Source organism: Paroedura picta, chromosome 4 (assembly GCF_049243985.1).
Source record: "Paroedura picta isolate Pp20150507F chromosome 4, Ppicta_v3.0, whole genome shotgun sequence".
Lineage (NCBI taxonomy): Eukaryota > Metazoa > Chordata > Lepidosauria > Squamata > Gekkonidae > Paroedura > Paroedura picta.
The window spans coordinates 12531166-12556270 of record NC_135372.1 but is presented as its reverse complement, the minus strand read 5'-3'; the positions used below and the strand labels follow the sequence as shown (position 1 = coordinate 12556270).

At 49.2% G+C, this 25105-nt stretch overlaps 1 protein-coding gene across 4 annotated transcripts in view; it reads left to right on the top strand.

Annotated features, from left to right (window-relative positions):
* Positions 1-25105, top strand: part of SEMA6B (semaphorin 6B) — a 175485-nt gene that overhangs the window by 77956 nt on the left and 72424 nt on the right. Inside the window, exon 1 of one of the 4 annotated variants that reach the window (XM_077331951.1) lies at positions 8314-8678. The exons of the other annotated variants lie outside the window; for them this stretch is intronic. The gene's annotated coding sequence lies outside the window, so the exon portion shown is untranslated. Of the gene's footprint in view, positions 1-8313; positions 8679-25105 lie in introns of those variants that run through there. 4 annotated transcript variants of the gene reach the window in all.

The following is a 25105-nucleotide window of genomic DNA, read 5'->3' as shown; positions in this document are numbered from 1 at the left end:
ATCTTGGCCACCTCTGACGTCAAAACTGGGGAGGGGAGGGAATCTATGGGTGAAAACTGGCACGCAAATTGAAGAAACGGAAAAGTTGGAGTTTTTAAAAAATGTAGAGCCAGTTTTAAAATGGAGAGCTAGTTTGGTGTAGTGGTTAGGAGTGCGGACTTCTAATCTGGCATGCTGGGTTCGATTCTGCACTCCCCCACATGCAGCTGGGTGACCTTGGGCTCACCATGGCACTGATAGAGCTGTTCTGACCAAGCAGTGATATCAGGGCTCTCTCAGGGTGTCTGTTGTAAGCCACTTTGAGACTCCTTCGGGTGAAGAAAAGTGGCATATAAGAACCAACTCTTCTTCTTCTAGATTCAAGAGGGTAGACGTGCTGGACTGAAGCAGCAGAACAAATTTAGAGTCCAGTGGCAAAGTAAAAACTTTGTCGGTCTTAAAGGTGCCACTGGACTCTATTTTTTTTAAAAGATGCATTCTGGCTGAGAGGAATATGTCCTGGGGGAGAGATGCAAAGGCGGGGGGGGGGGGGGAGATGATCCAGCATCCTATTAAGAGTCATTGTTAGGGTTGCCAACTCCAGGTTTGGAAAGACCTGAAGATCAGAGCCTGGGAGAATGAGGGAAAGAATCTCCATAGGGTACAAGGGCAGGCAGTCTGCCTTCCAAAACAGCCCCTTTCTGTGGAATGCATGCTTTCTAGAAAGAATGAATAAGTGATTGATATTGTCTGGAGGTCAGTTGTGCTGCCAGATTTCCACCCCCACCTGGAGTGTGGCAAGCCTAGTCATCATGGTCTCATCCTTTTACAATTCCCTTTTGTCAAAGGCTATGCCCCTGCCTTCAAAAAAAGCAGATCATTACATATACACCTCTCCTTTTTTCTTGCATCCTCACAACGACCCTGTAAGGTAGGTTAGGTGGCAAGTAACCAACGGGGCCAAAAGTCTCCCAGGCCAAAGTTTCCATGGCCCAGCAGGGCTTTGAATCCAGTTCTCCGGTTTCCTAGTCTAACACGTCAACCACTATACCATGCTGCATAGAATAGAGCAGGGGTGGCCAAACTGGCCATTGTAGTCCATGGACATCTGGAGAGCCAGAGTTTGGCCACCCCTGGAATAGAGGAGCCTTTCTCATTCGGTCCGTCTTCACCATGTCTGAGAGACTCATTAACATATCTAATTGCTGTCTCTGGAGTCCTGATTTGTACTGATTGCTTATTGGCGTTCGGAGCTCTGTCAAGGAAATGTCTCTCGAACATCAAATGCCCAGAATTACAAAAAAGGGGAGATCCACAATTCTTTGCATTTAAAGAGAAGTGATTTCCGATAGTTAAATAATCAGAGCAAATCCCGGGCTTGCGCCACCTGCACAATTCACCTGCCTGTAAAAGATTCTGAATTGGTTTCACTCAAAACGTAGTCCAACTGCAAAGGATTTATCGAGCCGCTTTCCTTTTAAGGACTGCAGGGCTCTTCGGATTTTTGGCAGAGATTTCTTTGTACATCAAAAAAAAAAAAAAAGAAAAGAAAAGAAGAAGAAGAAGACGCGAATGCATGGTTGTTGAGAGAAAGCCAGCGGCCGGATAAAAATCTATGTCCCACCCCCACCCCAGCCCCCATTTGAAAAGCGAGCCAGGCAGTGATTGACTTCCAGCTAGGAGCGATGAGGAATCTCCGGCCCACTTGGCTTCCGTGCAGAAACGGTAAGTTACTGTCGCCACCAGTCAGCCTGTGGCGCGAGAGGCAAAGGGTCATGCGCCATTATGCGCACGGCCTGGCTTTTAAAATCCACTCTTGGTGCTGGAATTGACCCGCTGGTCATGGCGTGCTCTAAATCTCTGAGCTCCCCGGAGACCCGGAAGGTGCGCTTGGCGTCCTCGTGAGAGCCATCTATCCTTGCGTCCTGGGGGAGCCTTTTTCTCCAGACGCATCATCTTCAATTAAGGAGGCTTTTTAGCATTCCTGGGGCACAGCCACTGGTGCGAGTGGTGTTATGTGCGCTGTGTGACTAATCTATGCCAAGGGCACCTGGATTGTGCACGGTTTCTTTCTTCCCGTCCATTTGTTCTGCAGTGTTTGTTGTTTGGGATGATTTAGTCTGGTTTTATGAGGCCAGGGAGATAGGAAACCCTGCTGGCCAGCTTGGTGTAGTGGTTAGGAGTGCGGACTTCTAATCTGGCATGCCGGGTTCAATTCTGCACTCCCCCACGTGCAGCCAGCTGGTAAAGCTGTTCTGATCGAGCAGTAATCTCAGGGCGCTCTCAGCCTCACCCACCTCACAGGGTTGTGGGGAGAGGAAAGGGAAGGTGACTGTAAGCTGCTTTGAGCCTCCTTCGGGTAGGGAAAAGCTGCATAAAAGAACTAACTCTTCTTCTTCTTCAACCTGTGGAGATCTGATTCAGTCCTGGTGGAGTGGTGGAAAGTCATGGCAAGGCAAGAGGTGATATGCCAAAGCCTAACCAGGTCCTGGATGCCAACCTGCAGTTCGGACCTGGGGATTTCCCCTAGAATTGCAGCTCATCTCCAAACTACAAATATATTGGATGCTTTGGAGAGTGGACTCTATGGCTTTGTACACCACTGCAGTCCCTGTACTTCCCTAAATTTCCAGGATTTTCCCAACCCTGATCTGGCAACCTGACCACCCATCCCCTGCCAGAAGCCAGAAAGGAACTTGGTGACGCTATGTGATTCAGGCCTACCTGGACTAGGAGCCTGGAGCCTTTAAACGGGAAACTGGAGAACTTTGGGAATTTAACTCTGTTGAGAATACCATTGCCTTCGCTCTCCCCCTGCTCCCGGGTCACTTGCTAGCACAGAGATGGCAGTTTAAAAAGGTGCATTTTAGATCCCTTGGAGTGCTCTCTACGGAGAAGAGCTGGAGGCTGGCATCTCTAGCAGCCTATGAGCATTTTTTTTTAACAAGTCCGGAGGCCTCTGTCCTTCTGCTTTCTGGTGGTTCTTACGAGAGCTCTGTGACTGGAGCATGCGTGGTACCTGCATGGCATTCAGCAGGTCTCTCTCTGTCCCAGCTAGGGATGCCAACCTCCAGGCTTAGCCTGGAGTTCTCCCAGAATAAGAACTGATCTCCACACCACAGTTATCAGCTCCCCCAGAGGAAACAGCACCTATAGACACGGACCTTCTGTCTTCTCCTCTCCAAACCCTATCCTTCCCAGGCTCCACCCCAACTCTCGAGGGGTACCCCAACCTGGACGTGGCGACCCCTGGTATCGTACCATAGAGTCCACCAAAGCAGCCACTGAGTCTCAAGAAATTGATCTCTGTCGTGTGGAGGTCAGGGGTGATTCCTGGACTTCTCCAACCCACCTGCAGCGACGCTTGGGGGCGGGGGGGGGGGTCTCCAGAAACAGCCAGTGGCAGCACTTGTTCTCCTAAAGCCAGTGTGGTGGGGGCATTGCTAGGTGTCAGATAGGGACCCAAGGAGGCTTGGGTTCTAATTCCCGTTGAGATCAGGGAAAGGTCAGTTTCTCTACAACTGGCCTACCTCGTAGGGCAGGCTTTCGCAGCCACGATTTCGTGAAACCTTGTTAAACAATTATCGGGTGATAGGACCATTTATGGTCATTTTGAGGCATCCACCCCCTCCCGAAATGGCCCATCATGGGCCTGGAGGGGAGGGGAAGGGGATGGGCCCCAGGTGGGCATGCCCGCACATGTGCTTCCCAACCATATTCTGCACCATTGAGCCACTTCTGGGGTTTATAGAAGCCTGAAGAATTTTTTAGGGAGATCTCAAAGGTAAAAAAGTTGAGAAAGGCTGGCACAGGCTTTTTATGAAGCCAAATTCGAGAGAGATGCATGTGTGCTGCCCTGAGCGCCTTAAAGGAAAGGTGAGCTAAAAGTCTAATGAATAGTTTGAAGCTGATTTCCAGGTTTTGAGCAGAGCTGGAGACTTCTTATAGTTGCATGAGAACTGGGCAGGATTGGCCTTTAAGGTAGACTGATTTATTGATTTATTTTAAATATATATTTATTAGCTGCCTTTCTTCCTACAGAGGCTGCACGCCCCTGATGAGGCCATCCCAGCCTCATGAGAGGGGTAGCCCTTGCCCCCCATGGGATGGGACAGGATCACCAAACTGCAGAAAGCTAGCTGGGCAAGCCCTTTCTCCCTCACTGTCTCCTTGGGGTCAGGGCCTTTTCTGGGGCCACTAATTCCATCTTCGTCCAGCCTGCATGAGAACCCATCTCCTGAGTTATCTGTGCTTTGGACTGGGTGCAATTACTGAAAAAAGAGATCTAGGACAAGAGAGCTGGCTGGAATGAAACCCTGCATCCTGCTCATGTACAAAGGTAGCCTTTATCATTCTTCCCTAGTTCCATTCTGAGGCTCACAAACCCTGAGCAAAATAAATACTAACCCTGGGCCCATCTCACAATGCCTGCCTTTCTGTATTTTATCCGCCTGCCTCTCCATTCTGTGTGAATATTGTTCCAAACATCTTTCTTAGGGATGTTTCTACAATTCTCTCAAATCTCAAACAACCTAGTGTTGTCGTATTCATCTTCTTCTGAAAATCAGGTAGCTTCCTCCCAATCCGTCCTTTCTCTTCTGGCTGCCTAGTCCCTCTGACTGCAAAGAGGAAGGAGTCTGTTCTCTGGCCCCCATTGTTAGCTGTCACAGATGCAGTCTCCTGCCCCCCCCCCTCGCCCCGCCTGCCTTCAGGACAGGGACCTTGGTAACCCTATTCCTCAATGGAGGCCAAATTCCTCTGACATCACCAACAGCGGGGCCGGAAAACTGGAACTGGCTATGCAACACCGGCAGCTGCCAGGAGGGAGGGTTTGAGTTACAGGGTGACATCAGTTCTGTCTGCTCACCTGTCGCAGAGGAGGATGGAGGGCACCCTTGTAGAGGCGAAGGAACAGCTGTGCCATCCGTGTGTGGCCCCCTTTTCATCCCAAAGTTCGGAAAATCCTGTTCTTCTTCTTTTATGTTTGATTCCACTAGCAGTGTTTCTAAAACTTTCAATCAGGAGCACATTCTCCCTTTTCTTCAGGTTGAAGCCCATGTTCTTTCTTACACCCAAGGAGATCCCTTCAGACCTATGTAAGGAAACAGACTGTTCACCCTTTAGGAGCACTGTCAGGCCAATATGGTGATTCATACAGAGATGCAACAGGCAGCCTCCTTGGACAGCCAGTCACTCCAGTATACCTCCCAGCTGTGTGCAGTCGATTGATCTAACTGCACACAGTGAAACACCCTCACTTGCCCCTGGAGGAGGCACATCAGAAGGTGGCAAGCCAGAGCAGGAAATCATGCAGAGGTTTGGCAGGTGGCTTCCGCTGAACGTAGTCCAGCTGTAATGCTGAACAAGATGCGAAAGAGCTACTTGTGCACAAGGGGGAGATGCACCAGAATTTTTCCTCCACCAAGACTTTGGATTGGAGGCAAAGCCAGATCTTTTAATCCTACAGAGATGCAACAGGCAACCTCTTCCAAGAAAAAAAAATGGCTAAAGCACCACTGTCACACATATTGCACTGAAGGGAACACCACCTTTATTTGAAAGTGTTAGTATATTGTGAGACTTAAAAATAAAACCCTGTCGTTTTAAAGACTAACAAATTTATTTCAGCGGAAGCTGTTGCGGGCTAGAGCTGCCACCGTCAGACACGTGAAATGTTATCCTCACTTGGCAGACGGATAGAGGCAATCGTTAATATTTTCCTTCACCAAATTGTTTCAAAAAGAGCACATTCCCCATGACAGCAATTCTCCACCAGAGCAGAAACAGGTTCAGAACTAGGGCTGCCAGGACTGGCTTGCCAAATCCTTGGAGAGTCGGAGACAGAATTTGGGTAGGGCAGAGCCTGTGGAGGAAAGGGAGATGTGATTCCCAGGCGACTTGACATCTAGATTTTGAAGATCCTTTGGAATTCGGGGAGATCTCCAGGCTCTCCCCCCCCCCCGGATGGTGACCCTAAATCAGGGGTAGTCAAACTGCGGCCCTCCAGATGTCCATGGACTACAATTCCCAGAAGCCCCTGCCAGGGGCTTCTGGGAATTGTAGTCTATGGACATCTGGAGGGCCGCAGTTTGACTACCCCTGCCCTAAATCAAGATACTGGTTACGATGTGATTGTGATTGTTTCTAAAGGGTCTGGAGGCCTGGGAACCTCACCCAAGGTTTTGACAAACGGATCCGGTTATAACCTGAAATCGAATTATGAGTTGCCTTAATGCATCAGTACTTTTTGTGTAAGGGGAGGAGTCTGGAGGACGCTCCTTCAAAGTTTGCAGGGGTTTGGAGAGGAGAAGATTCAGAGGAGCTCGCAAGCTTTCATTTGCGGTGGCCAAAGGAGCCGTCTGGGGTTACCAACCCCCAGGTGGCACCTGGGAATCTCCCGCTATTATAGTCAATCCCCAGATGACCCAGATCAGTTCCCTTGGAGAAAATGGCTGCTTTGGTGGGTGGTCTCTGTGGTATCCCCCAAAACCCTGCCCTTCTCGTGCTCCAACCCCACCCCCAAGTTGCCGATATATCCCAACCCAGAGCTGGCAACTCTAGAAACAGTCTCTGCTTTATTTTATTTTTTTTTTCTCTCTCTCTCTGTTCTTGTGAGTGGTTCTGAGTCTGTTTTTTGTTGCTGGTTTTATAGACCCGTTTGCATTAAGCACATGCCTGGGATGTTTGTTGGGTTTTTCACACGCTTGATAAGGTATTTATGCCGGCAACGTACCCCATTTATAGGCATAATATAATGGTAATTTGTTGACAAGCAAATAACATTGAAAAATGCCTTGCTGGGGGAAATTCAGCGCTAGGCAATAAAGCAGTCTCCAAATAGCAAGGCCCAAGTTGCATTTGCACAGTTTGGAGCAAAATCAAAATGAGGCTTTCAGGGTCAAAATGGCACAGACTGTTCCCCTTCCTCTGTTGCTGATCTCTTGAAAAACACATCAGTATTGTTGCCATTGTGAACCTGGCCATTTTGTGGCTGGTGTCGTAGAATCATCATCATCATAGAATAATAAAGTTGGAAGGGATCTCCTGGGTCATCTAGTCCAACCCCCTGATTCATGTGTGTCCTGAGAGGAGGTGCACTGGCTGAGCATTTGTCCTGAATACACAGGGTCCCAGGTTCAATCCCAGGCATCTGCAGTTACAGGATCTGGCATGAGGAGATATGAAAGACCTCTGCCTGAAACCATGGAGGGATACTGCAAGTCAGAACAGTCAGAACTGACTTTGATGGACCCATTGTCCTAGTCTGTTTAGCCTGGAGAGAAGATGAGTGAGAGGGGATTTGATAGCCATCTTCAAGTATTTGAAAGGCTGCCATGTAGGATGGAGCAGAGTTGTTCTCTCTTGCCCTGGAGGGACGGACCAGAACCAATGGGATGAAATTAATGCAAAAGAAATTCCATCTAAACATCTGGAAGAAATTCCCGACAGATCGGTTTCTCAGTGGAACAGGCTTCCTCAGGAGGTGGTGGGTTCTCCATCTTTGGTAATTTTTAAACAGAGGCTGGATAACCATCTGAGGTTAGAGGCTGATACTGTGAAGGCTCAAGGGGGTGGCAGGTGACAGTGGATGAGCGATAGGATTGTGAGTGTCCTGCATAGTGCAGGGGGTTGGACTAGATGACCCAGGAGGTCCCTTCCAACTCCATTATTCTATGATTTTTATATAAGGCAAGTTCATGTGTGTCTTCCAAATCCAACACTGCTGGGCTGAGCCAGAGGCCACGGCAGCTCCCATCCCCTTCATCTCACCCAGATTAAATCCCTCCCTCAAAACAACCACCTACTTGCCCTAAGGGGACTCCCCATACTGGATTCCAGCCACCACTAACAGGTTGACCACAGCGCTGAGGCCAATCGCTTTCTTTGGCTCCTTTTTCCACCCCTTACTAGAGGCTAGGGGTGGGAGATGGAGGAATTACCGCCATGTTTGTTCCGGTTTTGTTCTATGAATTTGTCATCCTGTTTTCAATGGGGGTTTTACTGGGGGTTTTGTTGGAGACTCCACGAGCCGGTCTCTGGAATACTGGGAAATAGATTTGATGATGATGATGATGATGATGATAGAGGGGCCTCTATGTTTATGACCCGTGCCTTCTCTTCCCACCCCCCACCCCAGTACCATCATTGGCCATTTGGGGAGGGGGAAGTTGACCTGGCCAAATAAGGTGAAAACCAGTCTGGGTCCTTTTAAAAGGGTCCCCCCTCAACCGGTGTAACCCATCCGGGTCTCTGGCTGAACCCTGGGCTTATGTGAAAGCCCAGTTGTCCAATTCTGCACGGAGGGCTGACAGCATCGCCTGCTGGCCTCGTGTGGAAGGGAGGGTGGAGCTGCCGGGGAAGGTAACTCCATCCCACTGGTAGAAAGAGTTGTGCTCCCCCAAGGGGGGCGCCCTGTGAAACTTCAGGACCGGGTAAAAGGCCTTGCTTTTAACATGAGAGAATGGGGCGGTAACTCGAGCCGGTTTATTGTGTGCGCGAGAAAGAAGAGAGAACTCAGGGAGAGGAGACGGAACAACTGGCGGGGGCAGGAAGGGCGGACGGGATGGATCGAGTGGCAGAAAGTGACAGTTTTTCAGGACGATTCCATTCACCATTGAGGAGAAGAGCGTTCAAAGGATAGCTGGTGGGGAAGGCGGAAGGCGAGGAGGAGAAGAAGGAGACCTTTTGGATTGGCGGAGGTGAGGGTGCGCGGCAGGGATGTCGGGGTGGAGGGATAGTGAGAAGGGGAGTGGGATGAAGGGAGCGGTGGGGTGTGGGGCAGGGTTACTGATGGACTGGCAGTCAGGAGCAGCATGCGAGGACTGCCTTGCTGGATCAGAACCGAGTTCTGTCTTTGCTGGCGCTTCAGTCATCCACAGCAGCTAGCTGGATGCTTGCGGGGGAGAAATGAATGGGAGGACTCGTCCCCGCCAAGAGGTACCCTGTTTCGTAGAGGTATGCATGAAGCTGCCTTACGCTGAGTCAGACCCCTGGTCTCCTCAGACTGGCAGCGGTTCTCCTGGTTCTCAGGAAAGGGTCTTTCTCAACACCGGTTGCCTTATCCTTTAACTGGAGACTTTCTGCATGCTAGCAGGGCCTTTTTGGTGGTTGCCTCGGGCTTTCTCTCAGGGAGCTCCATCGTTTCTGATTAGAAGGGTTTCCCTTTAAAACGATGCTTCTTTTCTTATTGTTGTGAGGCTATTTTAGAAGTGCGCTCTTTTTGCCTCTCCTGGCCCTCTCCCCTGATTGGATGTTTTTGGGCTAAACCCCACCCAGGGAAATCTGGGTTCAAAGCGCCACCCTGCCACTGAGTGACCTCGGAGCACTCACGCGCTCTGCGTTTTGCAGCCTAGCCCGCTTCGCAAGGTTGTTGTGAGAATAAAACGGAGGCAGGGGACAACTGTACTTGAAAGGAATGCAGGATAGAAATCAGACGGTTATCCCAGCTTCAATTTGAAATGAGCCAACAGATGGTCGTGTGGGGTCTGTGTTCACATTTGGCGCGCTGGTTTCGAATTCTGGCTAAGCTATAAACCAGGAGTGGCCAAACGGTGGCTCTCCACGTGTCCATGGACTACAATTATCAGCGCCGGCAGGGGCTCATGGTAATTGTAGTCCACCGACATCTGAAGAGCCACTGTTTTGCCACCGCTGCTATAAACATTCAGATCTTGCCTCTACCATGAGCTTGATGCTGCTGAGTACATCTCTCGCGCTTAGCCCCTGCAGGGTGAGAATAAAAATACAAGCCTCCTGCCGCGGTTGGTAGTGAGCATTGCTCCAAATAGTATAAGTGCGCACCTTGCTGAAATAGCGTATGTGAACATTATAAAATCTTAGGGTTGCTGTTGCTTGCTTTAATAAGTGGGATTCACCCAATCCCCACCCCAGTGTCTTGGCATTCAGAGATACACTACCTATGTACATGGAGGTTCCATTTAATTATTTTGGCGATGAAAGGCTATAAGCTTTGCCTCGTCCTGTGTTAAGACCTATGCTTTATATTTCATTTGCCATGGCTGCCCCTAATATAGATTTCCCTACTTTCTTATAATTTCAAGTTATCCCCACTTGCAGTGTGAATTGGAGCCATTGAATGACTGATCTTTCATACCTTTGTCCAGGGCAGATCTCAAGTTCGGAGGGTTTTTGTTTCCTCCCTTTTTTTCCGTACAAGAGAGCTACGAAGGGAGAGACAGGGAGGGTCCCAAGTTCACCCAGAGATTAAAGTTTGGGTCTTCCTGATCCAAGTCACCATTTGAACCACTGTACAACACTGCCTCGGCGATCCTCAGCTAACTGCAGCAGTGACCATTAGATGAAAATTAATTAAATGGCCTTTTCACAGCAGTTTCGAAAGAGAGAAATATCCTGGTTGCAGTTCTGCAGATGCTTTGCTCTTCCTGGAAATCCCCACCCCTTCAGCTTCTCCTGTGCTGGAGTTAACCTATTAACGCATTAATTTATTAATCTATGCCTTAATGCAGCCTTTCTCACATTTTTACCATTGAGAAACCCCTGAAATATTTTTTAGGCTTCAAGAACCTCCAGGATGGTTGAGAAGCAAAGCTGGGTACATGACCCTCCTCTTCTGACCCCCTCCAGGCCCATCATGGGCCATTTTGGGAGGGGAGGAGCAGGTTGACATGACCATATATGGTCATATCACCCAATAAACATTTAACAAATTTTTATATATATATATATATAAATCAATTAACTCCCACCCATTTGGGAACCCTTTCCAGGGTCATCAAGAAACCCCAGGGTTTTATGAAACCCTGGTTGAGAAAGCCTGCCATAATGTGTTGATTGATGCTTCCAGCTGATGCTAAGCAAAGCAGTTTCTTTCTGTTCACTGCTCTCTTTGCTGTTCATGATCTTCTTCGCTCTGTCCGGCATGCTCCCTGGTCCGAGCTGTGTGTCTCTTGCATGAATGTCCATTCCCCACCTTTCTAAAATTCTGGTACTTTCAGACTGCCTGCAGTGAAATATACGCGGAATGCTTTTTCCATGCACCAAGGAAGAGTGTTTGAGAGTCAAAGGAACCTAACCCAGGTGAAAGGTTCTTGAGCATGTGCAGCAATCCTATGCTTTATGACACAATGGGACTGGAGAAGCAAATGCTGCTGGGTCCTTTGTGGCAGTAGCAATTGAAGCCTCCCTGGGCAAGGGCTTTTCCCGGCTTGCTTTGCTAAGATTCACTTAGTCAGCCACGCGTGGCCCAGAAGGGACTCTCCCAGCAGCCACCATGTTGAAACGAATAGGTCAGCCGTAATAAAAGCAAATGAAATGATTTTCAAGCGGGCGATGGCGAATAACAGTTTATTCCACCACAAACAACTCCTCAAACTTCCAAAAGATCAAAGCGAACTCCTAGGTATTTTTTTCGTTTTCAGTATCTTCATCAGTGATGTAAGATACTCTCAATACAAAATGTATACAAAATATATTGTAAACAAACGTCTCCTTGCTAAGTGTAAGTAAATAGTAATAGTAAATTAAAATAAAAATGCCTTTAATAATAGGTCCTCTTTAAATGAATTCCTATCATGTACAGAAGGATATAGCCCTTAAAAATGAATCATAAATAATATAATGTTAATCAAAGTTAATCAAACTGAAAGAAGTGGTCATTGACAGAGACGAACGGAGAAAACTTCCCTATAGAATCGCCGAGGGTCGGACATGACTGAACGGATAACATTATCATCAAACTTTTACAAAGGTAAAGGTATCCCCTGTGCAAGCACCGAGTCATGTCTGACCTTTGGGGTGACGCCCTCCAGCGTTTTCATGGCAGACTCAATACAGGGTGGTTTGCCAGTGCCTTCCCCAGTCATTACCCTTTACCCCCCAGCAAGCTGGGTACTCATTTTACCGACCTCAGAAGGATGGAAGGCTGAGTCAACCTTCAGCCAGCTGCTGGGATCGAACTCCCAGCCTCATGGGCAAAGCTTTCAGACTACACGTCTGCTGCATTACCACTTTGCGCCACAAGAGGCTCTTCAAAGTTTTATACAGTTATGTAATAAGCATATATTAAATCCATTAAAATGTACCTACTTAATCCTATGGTATATGTATGTGGTTCAATCTCCAAATGTTTCTATGGTCTCCACTCTACAGAGTACTCTCCCAGGGCCAGCAGCCACCAAGTTGAACCTAGCAGTGGCTGACTCAGAAGTGTTTCTCCCAAAGCTGGCAGCCGACAATGTGTTCCTAAAGCGTGCATGGTGCGCCAACCATGCGCAGCAAGGGTTTTCCCTTGGGCTGGTCGTCACCACTGCTTTGCTCAGCTTAGGCATACACCGTCCCCAGCTATGCCTGGTCTGCAAGGCGGCTGTCCCAAAGCTGGCAACCTGCAGTGCTGGGCTGCGGTGCGCCCGGTGTGCCAGCCAGGCACGGCCGAGAAGGATTTCTTCCAAAGCAGGTCGCCAGCCACGCTTTTGCTGAAGTTAGATCTGTCGACGCCAACTATCAATTAACTGACATGACATTGCCTATTGGTGCTAATTAACTGTGGGGCTGTTTGTTGGAGCTGCCAGGTTCACTCGCTTCTTTATCGAGTGCACATTGAATTCCTATCAGGATCTGAGCGGCCTCCTCTCCCCATTAGCTAGACACTCTGGCTTGCCTCTCCTGCCTGCCCTGCTCTCTTGGCTGTCCTCGTAACCCCAGCAGAAAACAGCCCTCTTTCCTCAATGGCTCTCCGTCTGGGTTTTGTTGAGGTGAACCTTTTGTAATCGGCGCCTGTCTTGTCTTCCAAAATATTTCTGACCAAGAGGACTAGGAACTTGACCCTCAAAGGGGGGGAGGTCACTGAAAGATTCTCGAGAGGTTTTCTGTGCGCCACAGGCTGTTCATTTTTCTGCCTTCCCTGTTGATGAAGCTGAATGCTGGTAAAATTCTGTGCTTTAGGTGCTGTGCCAATGGGAGCAATGTCGGATTCCCCGCCAACATTGATTAAGGCCTGCAGTGATTGGACAAGAAAGTAAAGGGGGAGGGGAGAAGTCAGAGATCAGGGAAGGGGGAGCCAGGCAATTGGGCAGAAATTGCTGATCCAGCTAGACAATTTAAAGTGAGAGAATCCCTGGAGATTTGGGGTTGGGGCTTGGGTTGGTGGGGTTTCGGGAGGGAAGAAACCTCCGCAAGGATGTGATGCAGACTTTTCCTCTAAGGCAGGGGTGGTTCAGACTACTGCTCTCCAGATGTCCATGGACTAAAATTCCCATGAGCCCCTGCCAGAATATGCTTGCAGGGGCTCATGGGAATTCTAGTCCATTGACATCTGGAGAGCTACAGTCTGGCCGCCCCTGCTCCAAGGCAACTGATCTCTCTCATCTGGAGATAAACTGTAATTCTAGGAGAACAGCCTTCTGGTAGCAGTATGCAGTGCACCTTTTCCCAGGAGTATGCAGTAAATGAAAAGAGTTGGTATCATTGTGGGGTTAAGAAGAAGCAGAGTTGGTTTTTATTCCCCACTTTTCACTACCAGAAGGAATCTCAAAAGCGGTTTACAATCACCTTCCATTCGTCTGATCAAACCCAGCTCTCCAAATTAGAGGCTACCGCTCTTAGCTACCACACCAAACTGGCTTGCTATCAGATTACTTTTTCCACATAGGGAATTCGGACCAGGCTGGCGCTCATCTGGTTTTGGGGCTGATCCCCGCTTACAGATGATGTCAGCACTGGGCCGAGGGTGGCCCACCTCAGGCCCTCGGTTGCCCTGTGGCAAGGGAATGTGCCAGGAGCGCCATCAACGCCTATGTTGGGCCAGACCTCTGTGGCAAGAATCAGGCCACAGAGCTACCTGGGGCTTTTTTCCCTTCCATTTTTAAGAACAAGCATTGCAACTCAACGTACCTGGCATTATCACTGGACGAAGTGCTCAGAATTTAGTTTCGCCTGTGCCTGTTAACGGCTCTAAATGAGATATAATTGGAATTCTGATGAAGATTTATGATTTGAAAGCCGTGTTCCTGGAAGCTGTTTAACTCTTGATAGGCTAGTCGTAAGGCAGTTCTTGATAAGCAAGTTAAAATCAGGACGCTTTTATTGATGTTCTTTCTACCACAAAATAAAATTGGACCCCTCGTTATGTATTTGCCTCTCACAGGCTTCATGTTTAACCTCCAGATGCGGCCTGCAATTCTCCCACAATTACCACTTGTCTCCAGATTATGGAGATCAGTTCTCCTGGAAAAAATGGCTTCTCTGGAGGGTGGGCTCTTTGATATTGTTGTTGTTAGTTGCGAAGTTGTGTCTGACCCATCGCGACCCTATGGATAATGATCCTCCAGGCCTTCCTGTCCTAAATATTCCTGTCTCTGAAATTATATCCCATTGAAGTGTCTTGCTTCCCCTAAAACCTGTCATTGCTAGGCTGCATCCTCAAATTTTCTGGCGCTTCCCAGCACTATCAGAAACAGGGGCATTGGTCTCACCTATAACTCAAAGTCAAGTCTTATAGTCCTCAAACTCTTGCTCGGCACATATTGTCAATTTGAATCAGGGAAGAACGTTCCCTCCTCCTTTCCTCTTTCACGTCCTTTTATCACATTTAACATGTTGCAGCTTCTGCTTATAGAAATCAGGTAGGTGGGCAGAGAATCCCTCTTGCAGCTGCCTGCCTCCCACCCCCGTCCCCCTTCCCCCAACTCAGAAGCAGTTCTGGATGCATCTGAGACACTCTGCTGTGTCATGGGCCTTGGGAATAGCAGTCCTTAGTATGTCTGATACTAAGATGTCAGGAAGGTTGGGGACTTCATTTCCCAGGATGCACACAGACGTAGAGGCTCGGACATGGCTGAAACAGCTTCCATGGTGCAGGGGAGGCTGAGGGCAGAATGTTCCACTTTTTGTCTCTCATGCTATCAGCTGATTGGCCTCCTGCCGGCCTCACCTGCTGGCATCTGCTCGTGTGCCCCCACAATACTATTACTGATATGGTAACTGGGGTTGGAGAATTGCGAAGAGAGGTGTCTTTCCAAGCCATTTTGAGTTTGGAATTGGGCCTGGAGGAATTGCAGAATATTTGTCAAAAAAATTCAGTTTGCCCTTGTCTCCTGAACACATTATAAGGCACAGTCAAGGTCTTAGAATCCTAGAGTGGGAAGGGGCCATGCAGACCATCCAGTCCAAACCCCTGCTCAATGCAGGATCAGCCTCAAGCATCCAGGATAAGGATCTGTCCAGCCGCTGTTTGAAGACTGCCAGTGAGGGGGAGCTTCCCACCTCTTTGGGCAGCCCATTCCACTGCTGAACTACTCTGATTGTGAAAAAGAATCCTGACATCTAGCTTTACACGTAGTTAAAGCCATTATTGCAGGTCAACCCTGTCCTGCCAATAAGAACTGCTCCCTACCCTCCTCCAAATGACAACTTTTCAGATACTTCAAGAGAACCATCATGTCCCTCTCAACCTCCTCTTGTCCAGGATGAACATTCCCAAGTCCCTCAGCCTTTCTTCATAGCGTTCGGTCCCCCCAGGGCCCAGATCATCCTTATCGCTTTCCTTTGCCCCCTCTTAATTTTGTCCATGTCCTTTTTGAAGTGAGGCCTCTAGAACTCCATACATGACTCCAGGTGTGGAATGACCAATGTGGTATACAGTTGGAATCACAACAATGCATTAATATTCATATTAGTGGTCATTCTGATTAGTATATTTAGAAAGCATCTTTATTGACAGTCGGCCTTATAGGAATAGGGTTGCCAGCTCTGGGTTTAGAAATACTGGAAGATTTTGAGGGTGGAGCTTAGAGAAGGCCAGGTTTGAAAGGGGAAGGGCCTCATCAAGGTGTAATACCACCATGCCCACCTTACAAAGCTGCCATTTTCTCCAAGGGGGTTGATCTCTCTTTTCTGGAGGTAAGTTGTAGTTGCTGGAAGCCTACAGGCCCTACATGGAGGTTGGCAACATAGAAAGCAAAAAACAGTTGGCTATGTTTTGGCATCAAGCCATTCAGTCATCTGCTATACATTCAACAGGGCTAACAGTCTTCTGAAGAGTCTCCCATGGCATCTCTGTGAGAGTCACTGTGCTGGCTTGGCCTCCTTCCAATCCGGAGGCAAAAAAGTTTAGGCCACTGCACACCGAAGTTATAGGCTAGTTTTGAGGTTGGGGAAGGAGAGAGAACAAACCAAACACCCCTAAAACTATGGCAATTTTCAGTGCATGAAAGTTTAGAGCATTCAGGGGAGGCGAGCGGACGTTTCCGTCGGTCCAAGGAAAATCAGCCGCCCAAATCCTCTCTGTATCAAAAGATGCTTTGAAAAAAGCAATTAAGAAGAGCACGAAAGTGGAAGTGTGGAGGTCTGCAAGGCATTTGAGAACAGCCCGGTTGGGGATCCCTGGGCACAAAGAGGCGGCTCGCTGTGATCGAAGATTTATGGGGATTGTGGACGCCTCCAGCATCCGGCACGGGGCCCTAACAAAAGACCATTTGGAAAGGCTGTCGATGTGGAGAGGGGCTCTTGAGCTGTTGAGTGGCGGCTGAGCAGAAGGCTGGTGGTTGGAGACGGACTTTGGACAAGTTTGTGGAGCAGGCCATGTATTTCTGCATTTGTCTTTTTGAAATCCCATTTGTGGATTGCTGGAAGTGGTCCCCAACCTTTTTGAGGCTGGGAACCGGCAGGGCAACTGCCCGCCCGCACATGCCAAGCATGCGCGCGCGCCCATGCATCACGCATGCGCGTCCCGGTTGCGCATGCACACATGCTCCATGCACGGCCAAAATCGTGCATGCATGGCACTTTTGCACATGTGCAATGCGCGGGCGCAGCCCTGATTCCCTCTCCCCTCCCTCCCGCAGTAAGAAGCTTCCCGGGCCGCAAGCTTGCGGCCTGGGAAGTTTTTTACTGTGGGGGGGCGGGGAGAGGGAGCTGCGGCCCGGCACCAAGGCCTTCGCGGCCCGCCACCGGGCCGCGGCCCGCGGGTTGGGGACCACTGCCTGGAACAATATTTACTAAGATTTTATCCCCCTCCCCCCCCTTACATTATTCTCCTCTCTTCCATTTTTATTCTCACAACAACCCTGTGAGGTAGGTAAAGCTGAGATAGTGTGACTAGCCCGAAGTTATGCATTAGGTTTTCACAACGGGGTGGGGGCGGGGGTTCTAATGTGGTCTCCCAGATCCTAGACCAACGCAAAGTGGCCTGGGTGGGCTCTCCGATTTGATCCACACTACATGCTATTTAAGGCGGACTGCGTTCAGCAGGAATGATTGATCCAAGGCCAAACAATCCATACAACGCGTACTGTGGGCATGGGGGGATTTGAGCCTGAGTCTTCCTGATCCCAGTTTGACACTCTGCCCCCATGTTTTCTGGTTGAAAAATCAATATACATAGTTTGTTCTTCTTCACTTCTGGCGTGTGGAAGCATTGGAAGGAACTGCTCTCTCACTTTAATTCCACGCATGTTAGATAATGCATTTCCAAATGCACTTTCGAAGTAGAGTTTCCTGTTTTGCACAGGAAAATTCAACTGCAAAAGCACATTGGAAAGGGCGTTATTCAACGTGGGCAGAATGAGAATGAGCAGAGCCCCCATTTCTGTTTGTCTCCTGGCTGGAAGCAGAGTGGGTACTCCGGCAGAGATTATACGGAACCCTCCTCTGCACGCCACCCCTCCCAGCTGGGAACTCACTTTAAACTGCTCAGCAGGAGCCCAATTCTGTTCAGAACAATTGTGACCATCCTCCAACTGTCTTGTCCCTACCTGAAATAGTGTCTGGGCATCTAATCACATCAAACATACTGAATCTCCAGTTCTCAGCAGAAGCAAGCTGGGGATAAAGATAGAGTCTAAACGACTTACCTTGAAATCTAGAGGAGGAAAAGAGCAGTGACTCATTCAGAGACACTACAGATAGCTTTCTCCAGCTTATGTGCTTCTTTCTTGGGGTACATTGTCTGGCCTAGTGACTTAATGACCTAGGGCTGCCAGCTGAACTTCCGGAGGCTTGGAGGCAGAGAGATTCGAATTGATGACATTCCAGCAGTGACATCACTTCTGGCACGACCTCAGAAGCGACATCATCATGTCAGGACAACATTCCAAGATTCCAGTTCTAGAGCGTTACCCGGACTTGATCAGGTCACTTATGGGGTTGTGCAGGAAGTGCCATCAGAGTGACAGTGATTTTTCCCAGCATCCTCTCCCCATGCTGCCCTCCTATGTACGGGACCGGGTCTTTAAAAATGGCCCAGTTACACAATCTGATCCTTCCCCACCCCACCCCTTGTTTCAGCTATTTTAAAATGTTCATTTCAGATCTGATCACTTAGTTACTCTCCCATCACAAAACCTCCAAATGGCTTCCACCCAGCTGCGTTTTCAGACCTTGCCCTTGGCCTTCCTTTCCGTCCAATACTCCCGTGCTCCTTCAGCCCTTCACTGGGGCATTTGTGGAGAACCTGCTGCTGAAGCCCCTTCGCGTTATGCTTCAGATTCTCCCCTGTATTTGGGACCAAGGACTGCATTCATAACTAGGTCTCTGTTGGGACAAGGTTTTAACACCGACACAGATAAATTGGCCTTACTGTTATCGGAGAAGAATCCTTTGATTGTTGCCAGGAGTCATTGTTTGTGCTGGATGAAAGGAAAAGGGGAGCCACACTTGCCCCGCCAGAGAGTTAATATTTTTAACCTTTTAGTGCTGTGTATTTCCTGGGATCTGATTTATTTCCAGACCCTTCGTTTATGTGCTTTTATTGTTTTCTCAGGTATTTGTTGATGGATGGATGGATGGATGGATGGATGGATGGATGGATGGATGGATGGATGGATGGATGGATGGATGGATGGATGGATGGATGGATGGATGGATGGATGGATGGATGGATAGATAGATAGATAGATAGATAGATAGATAGATAGATAGATAGATAGATAGATAGATAGATAGATAGATAGATAGATAGATAGATAGATAGATAGATAGATAGATAGATAGATAGATACCGTATTTGCCGGTGTATAAGACGACTGGGTGTATAAGACGACTGGGTGTTGCTTTAGGATGCTTAGGGATGATCCTGAGTAGAGCAGGGGGTTGGACTAGATGGCCTGTATGGCCCCTTCCAACTCTATGATTCTATGATTCTATAAGACGACCCCCCAACATTTCCACTCAAAATATAGAGTTTGTTACATTACATTACGGTACCTGTCATTGTCACCATTGTGAATGCAGCGCCTCCGGCCCGCCCCTGTATCTCCCTGTGACTGGCACTAGTGCGCAAGTGCTCATGTGCGAGCTCTGTGTAGACAAGGGGCGAGCCGGAGTGCCACTGCTTACCGCCGAGCAGAACAGGCCAGTCACGCCGAAAAGGCTGGCACCTCTGTCTCGCTGCTGATGCTCGCCACAGCCACACAGATGGCCTGCCACACTGGATACCGCACAATACTGGATGTTATGTAGAATGAGGTGGGCGGGCATCGGGAGCCCACTATGGGCAGCTATGTCTATCCCACCTGAAGTGCACCCGGCGTATAGGACGACCCCCCCCCTCCCACTTGGAGGCATGTTTTTCAGGGGGGGAAAGTAGTCTTATACACAGGAAATACTGTAGATAGGACAGACAGACGGACGGATGGACAACCTTTGGCTATAAACAATAAAATCTGACTGCCTTCCTGAACAGTGGCAGGGTGTCATGGGCTGGCAGGAAGCCTTGATGATAGCTTGGAATTTGCATAGAGGGTTTTGACACAAAATTGGGTTTTCGGGGGTCATCTGACTATGAGGAGAATTCTGTTTTTCAGAGTTGGTAGCTCAGCTTGTCCCTCTGTGCTCCTATTGAGCTGACCAGCGCAGCTCGTAGGCCAGGCTTTCCTGTTGTCTAGTAGTTTGCAGTCAATGGCTTTTCATTATATTTCTGTGGACTCATCGCCTGATGGATTCTGATTCTGCAAATTCAACATCTCGTGGGCTTTCTTCTGCCTTTCCTGGTCAATAGCTGCAGGGGCAAAATAAATAAAGAACCTTCAGGCATCCTTGCTATACAGAAGAAACCTGTCTTTCCAAGCGTCGTTGCTCTCCACCGGAGCATCCTTCTTCTGTCTTCCCTTCCCTTTGTGAGAAACAACTACACAGGTCCTAAATTTGGAGATTTTTAATCCGTTTATTTATTTAATAGATTTCTAGGCCGCCCCTCCCTGCACAGCAGGCTCGGTTTCCAACCTGGGTTTGAACACATTAAAAATCATAAAAACATAAACTAAAATTCACATAGTTCATTGTACTAATTAAAGAGTAGCACTCTTATAATAGCTTGGTGGGGTTGCTCTCCTGCTAGGGAAGGGGAGAGGAGTAAGGAGGGGGGCAATTTAGTGTCTTACTTGCTTACTTTGTCACATTTCTATGCCACCCCTCCCTGATGGCTCAGGGTGGCTCATGACCTCACTAAATACAATAAATTAAAACATATTGTAGCTTTAAAACATTTAAATATTATTCAAAATAAATTCTGTCTCAACGTGTGTTCCTGAGAGTTAGAGCAGTTTCTCAGTGGAACAGGCTTCCTCGGGAGGTGGTGGGTTCTCCATCTTTGGAGATTTTTAAGCAGAGGCTGGATAGCCATCTGACGGAGAGGCTGATTCTGTGAAGGCTCAAGGGGGTGGCAGGTGACAGTGGATGAGCGATAGGGATGTGAGTGTCCTGCATAGTGCAGCGGGTTGGACTAGATGACCCAGGAGGTCCCTTCCAACTCTATTATTCCATGATTCTATGAAATTAATATTGGGGAAGGGCGTGCTGGGTTAGTATAAATATCTGCTGTCTGGATCTTACTTCCTAAATTTGTTCTGCATAAGAAGGCCACTTTTGTTGTTGATCTGCAGGCCTCGGCCATAAGCCCGGCGGAACAGCTCTGTCTTACAGGCCCTGCGGAACTGTTTTGGGTCCCACGAGGCCCTCATTGCTGTCTCCTGCTGCATATTTTGTTTGCATTACAGCCAACACGTCGCCGGGATGTTTCTCACACCCGTTGTGCTTTGGGAGCGGCACATACACATCACACTTGCATAAATGGCATGTCAGAAATGGTCGGGGGCAAGAATTAAGCGGAAGTCAACCAGAACTGAGGGCAGTGGCAGCACGAGGAATCCCCGAGGACTGGAAACCACTGTTCTGTCACATCCTTAGTTGAATCTGTCGAACCCCCTCCCCAGAAGGGCTTTTTATTCCCCCGGGTCCCCCCTCCCCTGGTAGGAACGGCACTGAAGTAATTGCTCAGAAAGAGACCAAGTCCCAGCAAACCAATCTGAATGGGCTCCGCTTGGGGAAATATTGATGGAGTCTTAAGGAAGGAAGGCTTGTGCTTGCTTCCTATTTTTGTAATGAGGTGGTGGCATTTGGGGGTCTGCTTGTTCTGTACGGCTCTTCCTCCTCCCCAAGGAGGAGGAAATCCCACGAGGAGGCAGCCGGCTGGCTTGCACATGGCAGGCGGGCTTCCACGTGGCACCTTTCAGGCTGCTTGCTCATGCTGTTGGCACCCTAGGCCAGCCAGTAGCCTGCCAGCTCGCCACCGCTGCCAGTCCCAAACCTTGAGGGAGCGACAGATTAGGCCGTTCTCAGCCTCTCCTCCTTGGGGGGGGAAGCAGGCCAGGCTTGCACGAAGCCAGAGGGAAGGAGCAGAGTGCAGAGGACTAGGGTTGGCCTGCTCACCTTCTCTCCCTCCTTCAATGTGATGGGAGGCATGCCAAACGGAGCCACTGGGGCCACACGTACCACTCAGAACTGTCCTCCTTAGGGTTGCCAGCTCCAGGCTGGGAAATTCCTGGAGATTTGGGGGGGGGGGGGGTTGGAGTCTGGGAAGGTAGAGTTTGGGGTGAGGAGAGATGATAATGCCATAAGAACCTTCCTTCCAAAGTGGCCATTTTCTCCAGAGAAATTAAAGTCATTAAGATCATTTGACGGAAATCGGCTGAAGATCCCCGGCTCAAAAGAGGTGAGACTTGCCTTGAGCAGGGCCAAGGCCATTTTGCTGTTGGCCCCTGTTGTTGAAATGCTCTGGCAAGAGAGATCAGGGCCCCAAACCAGTTCCTACAAGACAGAGCTGTTCCGCCAGGCCTAGGTCTGGGGCTCAGATGGACCTTCAAGAACCACTGGCCCCATGACTTTAATTGAGAATGAACTTATTCTAAAGATCGGATCCCCCCGACTAGAACTTGAATTAGTTGGGGCTATAGAAGCAGAATGGCTTTCCTGTATTTATATTTTATTTTATAATTTTACGGATTGTTTTAGTTACCGTTGTTACCTGCCGTGAGCGTAGGAAGGGCCGCTGATAACGATGGATGGTGATGATCTGTATCGCCTGGAAATCGGTTGCAATCCCAGAAGATGGCCATCTACCACCTGGAGGTTGGCAACCTCCACACTCACAATGCTCATCCCATCCCCTTCCCCCCCCCCCCCATGCACCTGCTTGTGCAACCCCGACAGAAGGCCATCGGCTCAGCTTTCCCGTGCAGGGCCGGGATGCTCCCTCCCGCACCGAGCCAAATGAAACTTCTCCCCACGGCCCCAAATTGGAATTATTTCTGCTTGGGCCGCTCTTTCAAAAAGCCATTAAGGATTTAATTGCAATAATTAAAGACTGGGTATCACCTCTCCTGGCGGCGCTTTGGCGTACGCGCCACCTGTGCTGAGTTACAGCCCTTTCCTCTGGATGGCTCCCCTGGGATCGCCAGCAGCAGATTTTCCATCTACCTGCCACCTTTTACAGGCTGCCTGGGAGGGCTCGGCTGGAAATGGCAGCAGAGTGAGGCTTCCCTGCCCCCTCCCCTACAGCAGGGACTGCCCTTGAATCCTGCCAAGGGCAAAAGCCTTCAGCTCCCTTCCTTTCTTGCATCCATGTATGCCATCCATCCCTGAATCTATTTCTCTTTCTTCTCTTGCTCTCCTCCCCTCCTGGCCTTGCAGGGGCTGGGATGAGCTGAGGAGACGGGAACGAGAGCTGAGAAATTAGCAACCCTCCGCAGTGGAAATAACCGATCAGAATTCAGAGACCGGCGTTGCAAAGAAGAAACACGATGTGCATTCTAAGGAAATCTGCCCTCAGGCTCCCAGGGATCGCAAAGTTGGCCTTGCTATGAGTCAGTCAGCGTTCGGAAGATTATGTCCAAAGGGCCTAGCAGGAATAGACCGCTCCGTCCAGTGACAAGGGCGTCAAGATGCGGGCTCCCCAACCTTGTTGAGCTTGCGGGCACATTTGGAATGCTGACACGGCAGGCAGGGCACAGCAACAAAATGGCTGCCATAAAATGGCTGCCCCGGGGCTCAGAACCAGCCGAAAATGATCGCTACAATTTCATAACGTGTGCTGTGGTGTGAAATACCAAGCGGTATTTCAGAATCAGAATCCCACAAAGCTGAAAGAATCCACTGTCGGCCATCCAGTCCAACCCCCCCCCCCCACCTTCTCAGGGACTTAAAAATTACACCCTCCTGACAGGTGATCATCCAATCTCTTCCTCAAAGCTTCCCATAAAGGAGACTCCACCACCCTCCGAGGAAGGATAATGGTCGATATTGTATATGTTCTTAAACCATTTCCCGTTTATAAGGAAGAGATTACAATGTAGCAGGAATAAAATTCCCCCCCATGATGGAAAATGCATCCTAAAAAAATAGCATTCCCAAATGACTATAGCTTGGGGGAATCCAATGAAGCTGATGGACAAAAGGAAATACTTTTTTTACACAGAGAGTGATCCAGATGTGGAATCTGCTGCCAGAGGATGTGGTGATGGCCACAGGCATAGATAGACAGTTTTAAAGGGATTTACATCAATTCATGGAGGATAAGTGTAACAGTGTCCTTTAGCCTTGGTGAGGGGAACCTCTACATTCAGAGGCACTAATCTCCTGGATCCCAGAGCCAGGGAACAACATCAGGGGATAGCCTGGGCCTCTGTGCTCTGTTGCTAGCCATCCAAAAGAACTGGTTGGCCGCTGTGTGAGATGGGATGGGTCTAGATCAGGGGTAGTCAAACTGCGGCCCTCCAAATGTCCATGGACTACAATTCCCAGGAGCCCCTGCCAGCATTCACTGGCAGGGGCTCCTGGGAATTGTAGTCCATGGACATCTGGAGGGCCGCAGTTTGACTACCCCTGGTCTAGATAGACCATTGGTCTGATCCATCAGGACTCTTCTGATGTTCTTATTTGCAAAGCTTTGCAAAATAGTTCCACAAAATGATTTCATTCATGATCACTTTGAACCTTTTGATTTGGGAATTGGCCAATGGTGAATCTTGGTTCAGGGGGGGAGTGGGAGTGCTGACCTTGAGAAGAAAAACCCAACCCATAATGTTCCAACAACTCCCCATTTAACGTGTTCAGTTTTGGGCACCACATTTGAAGAAGGATGTTGACAAACTGGAGCATGTCCAGAGGAGGGCAACAAAGATGGTGAGGGGTTTGGAGACCAAGACGTAAGAGGAAAGGATGGGGGAGCTTGGTCTGTTTAGTCTGGAGAGGAGACAACTGAGAGGGGTTTTGATAACCATCTTCAAGTATTTAAAAGGGTGCCATGTAGCGCAGCGGTCCCCAACCTTTTTATCACTGGGGTCCGATCAACACTTGACAATTTTACTGAGGCCCGCGGTGGGGGTAGTTTTTGGCAAGGGACATCGCCGCTGCCTCCACTTGCTTTCCTGCTGGCACCCCTGACTTCCCACCATGGGGTGCTGCCAGCAGCTGCTGCACAGTGCCACGCTGAGGGGGAACTCCAGCCATGGTGCCCCCAAGGCAGCAGCCAGGGAGGAGGACAAGGAGCTGCGGCCCGGTACCGACTGATCCGTGGGATGGTACCGGTCCCCGGACCGGGGGTTGGGAACCACTGATGTAGAGGATGGAGCAGAGTTGTTCTCTCTTGCCACGGAGGGATGGACCAGAACCAATGGAATGAAATTAATTCAAAAGAAATTCCATCTAAACATCCGGAAAAAGTTCCTGACAGTTAGAGCAGCTCCTCAGTGGAACAGGCTTCCTCTGTTCTCCATCTTTGGAAATTTTTAAGCAGAGGCTGGATAACCATTGGATGGAGAGGCTGATTCCATGAAGTTTCAAGGGGGTGGCAGGTTACAGTGGATGAGCAATAGGG